This window comes from Onychomys torridus, chromosome 2 (genome assembly GCF_903995425.1).
Source record: "Onychomys torridus chromosome 2, mOncTor1.1, whole genome shotgun sequence".
NCBI lineage: Eukaryota > Metazoa > Chordata > Mammalia > Rodentia > Cricetidae > Onychomys > Onychomys torridus.
The window spans coordinates 44,367,690-44,375,758 of NC_050444.1; positions in this window are offsets into that span (position 1 = coordinate 44,367,690).

Consider the following 8,069-nt stretch of genomic DNA (forward strand, 5'->3'; position numbering starts at 1 on the left):
CCATTGAGTCCTCATGGGAAAAGGCACCCAACTCCTGTCTCCCTCTGCCTTATATTCCTTTCTCTGCCCACCCAAATCACTTCCATATCAACCTTCCTCTGCTGGGATTAAAGGTGTGTGACACTTGTTTCTCTTTTAGATTGGATTAATCTTGAGTAGTTCAGGATGGCTTTGAATTTACCGAGATCCATCTGGATTAGGATTAAAGGTGTGTGCCACCACTGCCTGGCCTCCATGTTTACTCTAGTGGCTGGCTCTGTGCTCTGATCTTCAGGCAAACTTTATTCGTTAGAGTACAAACGAAATATCACCACAAGGTTTGTTTGTGGTGAACATCCTTGGCTACATCTGAGGAGTGGCTGCTGCAAAATATGACATACTTACAAGTGGCACAGCTTTTTAAAAGGCCATTTCCATGTTGATCAAGAGCCGTTGTCTCCTTTTAGTATGTAATTGTGATGGCTATTCTTGGGTGTCAAGTTGTTTTTTTGTTTGTTTTGTTTTTCGAGACAGGGTTTCTCTGTGTAGCTTTGAACCTTTCCTAGAACTCACTCTATAGACCAGGCTGGCCTCGAACTCACAGAGATCCACCTGCCTATGCCTCCCGAGTGCTGGGATTAAAGGCATATGCCACCACTGCCCGGCTTGGGTGTCAAGTTGACTACATCTGGAATGAATTATAATCCAGAAACGGAGGGTACACCTGTGAGATTTTTTGCTTGGTTTGAAGTGGGTGAATCCACTTGTAGTCCAGGCTTCTGAGGTTAGAAGACACAAACCGTTGATACAGATTTTGAGGTGGGAAGACACACCTTTAATCCTGGCCACACCTGCTAGAAGTCTATATAAAGACATTGAAGAAGGAAACTTGCTCTTTACCTTCTTGCTCTTGCCTTGCTAGCAAGTCCATTCCTTCACTGGCAATGGATCTTACTTCTTCAAGATTGCGGCATCTACAGAAGACCAGCTGAGACATCCAGCCGTGTGGACTGAGAAACTTCTGGATTCTTTTTGTTTTGTTTTTCCAGACAGTTTCTCTGTGTAGTTTTGGTGACTGGCCTGGGTCTGGCTCTGCAGACTAGGCTGGCCTTGAACTCACAGAGTTCCGCCTAGCTCTGCCTCCCGAGTGCTGGCTACCGCCACTGCCTCTGGATTCTTGAACTTTCCATTCATAACCAGCCATTGTTGGACCAGGTGGATCACAGCCTATAAGTCATTCTAATAAATTCCCATTATATATACACTATATACATATATGTTTATATAGATACACATGGATACATATATATAAAGAGAGAAAGATTTGTCTATAAGTTCTATTTCTCTAGAGAACCCTGACTAATGCAGTAATTTCACATTCTTTGAGCCAAACTTTCTGGTTTCTTTTTCCTCTATTTTTTTGTGTGTATAGGTGTTTTGCCTCTATATATCTATGCACATGCATGCCTAGTACCCAGGGAAGCCAGAAGAGGGCAACAGATCCCCTGAACCTGGAGTTAGAGAGGTGTCATGTGGGTTTTGGGGAATCAAACCTAAGTCCTCTGGAAGATCAGCCAGTGCTCTCAACTGCTGAACCATCTCTCCACCTCTAATTTGAAAATTTTAGAACTCATCCTGTAACAAAGATCACAATGGTGTGGACTTCACAAATACTTTGGAAATCTTTGCAATGATTAAAAATAATAGAAACTTAGCCAGGCAATGGTGGCCCACACCTTTTATCCCAGCACTTAGGAGGCAGAGGCAAGCAGATCTCTGTAGTTGGAGAGCTTCTCTCCAGGTTCTATCAAGCCCCCACGGTCCCACAACCCACGTATAAAATAATCATACAGACATTTATATTATTTAAACTGCTTGGCCATTAGCTCAGGCCTACCATTGTCTAGCTCTTACTCTTATATTTAGCCCATTTCTGTTAATCTATACTTTGCCACATGGCTTGTGGCTTACCGGTGTCTTTACATGTTGCTTCTCATGGCAGCGGCTGGCAGTGTCTCCTCCCAGCCTTCCTGTTCCCAGCCTTCTCTTCTTCCTTGTCCCACCTACCTTATCCTTCCTGCCTGGCTACTGGCAGGAGTTTGAGGCCAGCCTGGTCTACAGAGTGAGTTCTAGGACAGGCTCCAAAGCCACACAGAGAAACCCTGTCTTGAAAAAGCCAAAAAAGAAAAACAAAATTAGAAACTTAATTTCTTTTCTTAGAGAAGAAAAAAACAAAAACAAAAACAACCTAAGAGTAAAAATGTGCTTTTGTAGTATGACAGCTGTTCACATAGCAGTTTATACTGCATTAGCTATGCACTTGCTGCTTTTGAAGAGGAACTTAGTTTTGTTCCTAGCACCTACAAGGCAGCTCACAACTGTCTGTAACTTCAGCTTTAGAGGACCTGACAGCCTCTTCTGGCTTCTACCTGTATCAGGCACACACACGATCCATATACATGCATGCAAACAAACACTCATACTTGTAAAAAAAAATCTTTTAAAAAAAGGCTTTATCTCCTATTTTGTGCAGTTAAAAAATTCAACCTTAGCTAGGTATGATGGTATATTCCTTCAATCCCAGAACTCTCTCAGGAGGTAAGGGGCAGGTGGATCTCTGTGAGTCAGAGGTCAGCCTGGTCTACAAAGCAAGTTACAGAACAACCAGGGCTACATAGAATTAGTTACTCTCTCTCAAAAACAAACAAACAAACAAACAAAAACAACCCTGCAAAGATCAGAAGATCAAAAAAAAAAATTGGTTGCTTCTGTTCTCTCCTGTTGTGATTCACACAAACCATCTAATCTCTTCTGATGTCTACACTTACCTTCTCCCTTCCCAGACTCAGATAAGCTTTTATTGTGTAGCCCAATCTGGTCTGTAACTCCCAAGCTCAAGTGATCTTTGGGCCTCAGCCTTCAGAGCAAATCAGATTACAGGTGTGTGGTGATATGAATAAGAATGGACCCAACAGACTCATATGTTTGAATGATTACTCACCAAGGAGTGGTACTATTTGAAAGGATTAAGAGGATTAGGAGATCTGGCCTTGTTGGAGGAAGTCTGTCATGTGGGGTGGGGATTTTGAGATTTCAAAAGTTCATGCTGAACCCAGAGACTCTCTCTGCCTATGGGATCACAATGTAGCTTTAGTGTCTGCCTGCATGCCACCACCATGATGATAATGGACTAAACCTCAGGAACTGGATACAAGTCCCCAGTTACATGCTTTCTTTTTATAAAAACTGCCTTGGTCATTGTGGCAGTTTGAAAGAATATGGCCCCCCAAAGTGAGTGGCATTATTAGGAGGTGTGGCCCTGTTGGAGGAAATGTGTCACTGTAGAGGCAGGCTTTGAGGTCTCATATATGCTCAAGTGACAGCATGTTCAGACCACTTCCTGTTGCCTGTGAGTCAAGATATAAGCACTCTCAGCTCCTTCTTTAGGCATCATGTCTGCACCCTGACTAAGACAGTCATGGTGTCTTTTCACAGCAGTAATACAGTGACTAAGACAAGGCATGTACTACTGTATTTATCTCTTACTTCTTCATACTACTTTGTCAAATGCATCCAGTAGTACCTAGTGTCTAGTGTCTTGCTTTTAAAACTCTTCTATTAGCTGGAATTTCATTCTATACATTGTCTCCCAGGTGATGATGAATCGCAGTTAAATTCAATGTTTAACTGTGGTATAATGTAAAGTACCACATTGCTAGACAATACTGTTAGTTTCTATGTCTGTCAACCATCTACTTTAATTCAAAGGGTTTTGTTTTGTTTTGTTTCATTTTGAGACAGGGTTTCACTGTGTAGCTCTAGCTGTCCTGGAACTCACTTTGTAGACCAGATTGGCCTTGAACCCACAGAGATGCACCTGCCTCTGACTCCTGAGTATTGGGATTAAAGGTATGTACCACCACCGCCCAACTTAATGCATATTTTTAATTTTTTTTTTTTGAGAAATGACTTTATCATTTGATTTGTGATGCAATGGCTATAACTACTTCACAAAGTCTTCCTTAATTTCAAAGAGCTTAGAATGTGGTCTTTTGTGTACTAGACAGAATCAGATACTGATGGATATTATATTACTGCTATATGAATGAGGTAAGCTCAGAAATAGTATGCTGAATTAGATTTTAGCACAGGCTATGAGATCTTAAAGTGGTAAGTTTTCCTTCCTCTTTCCAGTCTGGCCTGATTGACCAATGTTGGTATGAAAAGTCCAGTATGAACCATCATTTAAGTATTTTTATTATAATTACATTATGATGCTGAGGCTTGAATATGGGGCTAGGCACACACTGAACTTCTAAGCTATACCACCAGCATAATTACTATTTTGTATCCTGATCTACTATATTATGCAAGAAACTATCACTACTTTTACAAAACTTAAGTAATCAGATCAGTTAATTAAATAGTTGCAGTTTATGGTTTGTTAGTAGTACATTGGCTTTCTCTTCCATTGTAGTCCTTATTATGATGATACAGTAACACATAAAAATATACCATTTAACCACCCATAGATATGTAAGTCAGTGTCTTTGAGGACATTTGCATTGCTGTGCACATTTATTTCACTGTCATTGAGTTCCAGGTCTTAGCATCCCAAACAGAAATTGTACACCTTCAACAATAACTCCCCATGTTTGGTTTCTGGAAACTCCTGGCAGCCTCTGTCTTACTTCTGTTGCTTAGAATCCCTGTAAAAACACAATTATACACTACTTAGCCTTTCGCTCTGGCTCAGTTCACCTAGCACATTTTCAAGGTTCATCCATATTGCAGCACATATTGGAACTTTGTCCCCTGCTTTCTATGCATAATATAAATTTGTATTGAGTCTTAAGATGGGTAGGATATGAGAAATGGCACCATACAGACACAAATCTCAAGAAACGGAAGAGTTTAACCTCTCTTTTTCATGTCAGCCTTTTTTCAATTTACTTTAGGGATAATTTCTTTCCAAAATTCATGGCAGTAAGTTAACTATAACCTCATTTAGAATCTTTTACTTCAACTACCATAAACAGAGTACATTAATAAAAATGTTATTTAATTTTTTATTCACTTATTTATTCATTTGTGTGTATGTATATGGGGTGTGTGAGTTCATGTGCTCATGCCTACCATGGCAAATGATGGAAGTCAGAGGATATTTCAAATCAGTTTTCTCTTTCCACCATGTGGGTTCCAGGGATGAAACTCTGATTGTCAGGCTTGGAAGCAAGTACCTTTAACTACGGTGCCATTCTTTTTTTGTTTGTTTGTTTGAAGACAGAGTTTCTCTGTGTAGCTTTGGTGCTTTTCCTGGAACTCACTCTGTAGTCCAGGCTGGCCTCAAACTCACAGAGATCCACCTGCCTCTGCCTCCTGAGTTCTGGGATTAAAGCCAAGCATGATAGTGCACACCTTTAATCCCAGAACCCAGGAGATAGAAGCAGGTAGATCTGAGTTCAAGGCCAGCTTCGTTTACATAGTGAGTTCCAGAATGGTTAGGGCTATTTAGAGAGACCCTGTCTCAAAAGACAAAACAAAATATTTGTTTATTTTTAAGTGTATGTGTGAATGCCTGCATGTATGCATGCGCACCTTGTATGTACCTGGTGCCCATAGAACATGGAAGATGTCAGAGCCCCTGGATCTGGAGTTAAGATGGTTGTGAGCAGCCATGAGGGGTACTGAGAACTGAACCTCCTTTCCTCCGCAAGAGCAACAAGTGCTCTTAACCATTGAGCCATGTCTCTAGCCCCCTCTTATTTTTGTGTATGTGTATGCATTAGTTTGTAGATATGTGTGACTGTGTACGTATCTGGAGGGAAAGGACATTTTTGGGCATTCAGGTGCATCCCACCTTTGTTTTTGAAGCAGGTTCTCTTACTGATGTGGAACTCAGTTGGCATTAGGGATCCGTCTATTACTCCCAGTGTTGAGATTACAAAATGCACAACACAGTACATATCTTGTTTAAAGCATGGGTTCTGGGAGTCAAACTCAGAACAGTCCTCTTGCTTTACCAATGATGTTATCTCCCTAGAACCACAAAAAAACCAATATCAACTTAAAGTTCTCTCTTAATCATTAATAGTAGATTGTCAGGTAATACTGACAAGATGCTGGCACTTGATAATTACAGGATACAATAACCAAATTACAGATCTTGTATATGATAGCTGCTCAGACCTTTAACAAGACAGCACATATGCTGATAAAACAGTGCTTGAAATCACACAGAGGAGAAATGTCTGGTGATGTGTGCCTGTAATCCTAGCACTCTTGCTGAGACAAGAGGATTAGGAATTTCAGTCCAGCTGGGGCTACATAGTGAGACCCTGTCTAAAAATAATTCATATTAAATCAAAGCAAAGTCAAAATACACACACGGTGATTTGTCTGTTTTCTTCCTCAGGTTGTAATGTTACATGGAAACTCTAGACAGGAGTAGTTGGGAAAGGAGCGATGGAACTGTGAAACTCATTTCTATTCTGATATAGTGATTGCTCAGAGTAGTCACCTGGCATCAAGGAACAAAATGAGGAGGCATTTAATAATCCCTTCCATATGGATATTCAAAATGATTAGCTTACACTAGACTGGTGTCACTAGTCAAAATATCCTATCACTTGACAATGTAAATTTTTCTGAGTTAAGTTATATGGTAGGCCCTTGGAGGGCAAAAATTCTCACCTAAATATTAGTTTCAATTTTACTAGGGAAATAGCACATAGTCACAAGATGATCATAGGGAATAGGAACTTAGGATAGCCTTGCTAATCTAATCAGAATTCACTGAGAAAAATCTACTTCTTTGGTTAGAATGTTTCTCAGTGAGATTGAGCATGGTGACACATGATTTTAATTCCAGCGATGGGGTTGGGAGCAGGTGGATCTCTGTGAATTGAGGACAGCTTGGTCTATATAGTGAGTTCCAGGACAGCCAGGGGCACATATTGAGACCCTGTCTCCAAAAACCAAAATAATAAATAAACAAACAAACAAGTAGAATGTTTCTTGGTAAATAAACTTGGAAAATACAGAATATCACAGAGCTAACTCAGAGGTAACTACTGGTAGGTTGTAGGTATGTCTTAATTTTGTTCCATAAAGTGAATTTAAAAAAATTAAATTGGACTAGCTGGGCAATCGTGGCGCATGCTTTTAACCTCAACACTTGAGGGGGCAGGCAGATCTCTTAGTTCGAGGCCAGCTTTGAACATAGAGTAAGTTCCAGGACAGCCAGGGCTACACAGAGAAACCCTGTCTGGAAAAAAAAAATTATTTTATTTTTTTTATTTTTAGACTGAGGATTCTTAGTAATGCTAAGTGGAAACGAAGAGTCAACTACAGCTTTCCTTTTGAATCTAGTACTAACCTCATAAACTCACATAGTATTGCCAGATAGTTGGCAGTTTTCTTCACTGTGCCCCTCAAATTACATATAGAAGGCTAAATTTGAGGCCAGCAGGTGTTTATCTAGTATGACTTTATTCTAATAATACAGGCGACTTGCGTTTCAAATGCTTAAGAATGACAGACTTTCTTGCAAAGGGCATCCCTATTCTCACATCTACCTATATTTTCTTTATTCAACCAATTTTTACAGTCTTGCTTTTACAGTAATTTGATGTTTCTTGCACACAACTCCCAATTCAAAGGTTTAGATTCTTAGTGTATTCTGTGAATGCAAGAAACAGTTCTTACCTTAAAGGGAATAAGAGAGAGCTTACTATGGAGCCATATTTGAATGACCATGGCCCAGGGAATGGAGATTTGGGTTATGCCAAATTCCACGTATAACATGGAAGTAGTTTTGTGACATTTTATAGTTTTAAAGAACAAAGACAATCATAAATCAAGTCAAGCTTAAAATACATTGGTGTGTACATCACGGAGGAAGTTACAAGATGGGGGACACTTTTATATAGCTGCAGATGCTAGCTAATAACGTTCTTAGTTCTTGGGTTTATAGAAGCTAGGAGTCAGCTACGTTGAAAGGTTCCAAAAGATTTTTATCTGTTAGTCACAGGATGTTAGCTCCAACATAGGGGTTAGCAAGGACTGGCTATTCAGTGGGTAAAGCTAGG